Here is a 2147-nt window from a genome sequence, read left to right on the forward strand (position 1 = left end):
GAGGGTTCTCTTCATCATGCATGCCCCACTTGATCCAATCAAGTGGGGCTTGGGGTCTAATGCAAGGTGGTCTAATCCTCTTCCAAAGAGTATTAGGTGCACCTATTTTCTTTTCCTTCAAATCCTAATCCAATTAGAATTTGATTGAACCATGACTCAATTGAACCCTTCAATCCTAATCAAATTAGGAGTCATCAGAATTCATTAGATTAATAATTAATTAGGACTTAAGAAAACCTAATCTAATTAGGATTTGTTCAATTTTAGTTCTAATCCAATTAGAACTCTAATTTGAATCCGAAGTCCTAATCTAATTAGGACTTCTAGAAATTCTATTCTAAGTAGGAATCTAAATTGAATTCAAAATCCTAATTCAATTAGGATTGTAGGAATCCTACTCCAAGTAGGACTCCTAGTTCTAATCCAATTAGGACTTCAGAAATCCTACTCCAAGTAGGATTCGTGTTTAAGTCCAATTAATCAACTCCCATTGCTTCATCTTCAACTGATTATCAATCGAATTGATTACTCGTGATTCATAATCATATTTCAACCATCGGATCGGTCAATACCTCTAGTGTGTGTGACCCCATAGGTTCTATTCTGACTGGTAGTTAGATATATTGTGATCTCTATCACAATATCATTGAAAACTTCTTTCAATGGGTTGGAACAGTTCCAACTTAACTCATTAGGGTTTATCGATCATCAAGGTATTCCCTGTGAGTCTCACCATCCTCCAGTGACACCTAGCAGCATGTAGTGGCTACCCAGCAGACTGGAATGATGAACCTCTAGGTGCAGTTATTGTGTGATACAGTCCTTATATCGTAGATCCCTACAGGATGGAGGTCATGGACAACTCGTCAAACCCCATCATCTGTCATATATCAAGATTTATTCGACTTAAGCTCGAGAGTGGAAAACTCTTTCTCCACTTACAATCTGCCCCGACCGAGGTCTTATGAACTCAGTGTTATAAATCACATAGGATCTCTCCTTATCTATCAAGGTCGATAGATTCCTTGTAGGTGCATACCCTACTCCTACAGTGAACTTACTGCAGCCAATCTACACTACATGGACCCATATGTCTAGAGACCATGTATACGTGCAGTCAAACTACAATAACCTCACTGTGAGTAGCCGAAGCACTGCAGGTCAAAGGACCAGTCATACTACTGCAACATCAAGCAAGTCACTGACGAGTGGATAGACATCCAAGTGACTTCTTGTCTTGGTCACGCTCAGTACCCTTGTTCTCTAACAAGCACCTACACTATCACTTCAATGTCCCTACACTGTGGACTCGAGTCTCGTCCATCCATAAGAAAAGCGATGTGTGCACTGATCGGATCGATCACCGTCCTCGTGATGATCCATCGATCAGGAGCATTTAGAAATTAATCACCAATGATGCATGGCTCAAATTCTTAACTCTTAAGAATATGCATCATCATCTTATTAATTCTTGGACGACTCATAGACACATAAACAATATGAATGAAAAAGATGTCTTTTATTTATTCAATAATAAATAGTCAAGTACAAAATTATGTCCTAGAATTAACAATGTGTCAGCCAGATTGGCTTCTAGGGCATACATCTAACAATCTTCCACTTGCACTAAAGCCAATCAATCATATATCTTAGTCCCATCTTCTCAAGGTGGGCTTCAGTCTTTTGCTGACTCAGCTGCTTAGTGAATGGGTCCGCCACGTTGTCCGCCGAGTCTACTCTCTGCACCTCGACATACTTCTTCTCAACATAGTCGCGTATGAGGTGGAAGCGCCGCTCTATATGCTTGGACTTCTGATGAGACCATGGCTCCTTAGCAAGAGCTATGGCGCCATTATTATCGCAGTAGAGTGTTATAGCATCTGATGATATTACATCCAATTCCGCAATGAATTTCTTGAACCAGAAGCCTTCCTTAGCAGCTTTAGAGGCGGCAATGTATTCAGCTTCAATGGTAGAATCAGCAATGATCGGCTGTTTAGAATGTTTCCAATTCACCGTACCACCATTGCACAAGAACACATATCTAGATGTAGACTTTCTATCATCGATATCAGTCATGAAGTCTGAATCTGTGTACCCTTTTACCTTTAACTCTGATGTTCCTCCAAAGACCAAGAATAAATCTT

The sequence above is a fragment of the Phoenix dactylifera genome, chromosome 13 (genome assembly GCF_051530095.1).
Source record: "Phoenix dactylifera cultivar Ajwa chromosome 13, Ajwa_hap1_PhDact_Kaust_v1.1, whole genome shotgun sequence".
NCBI lineage: Eukaryota > Viridiplantae > Streptophyta > Magnoliopsida > Arecales > Arecaceae > Phoenix > Phoenix dactylifera.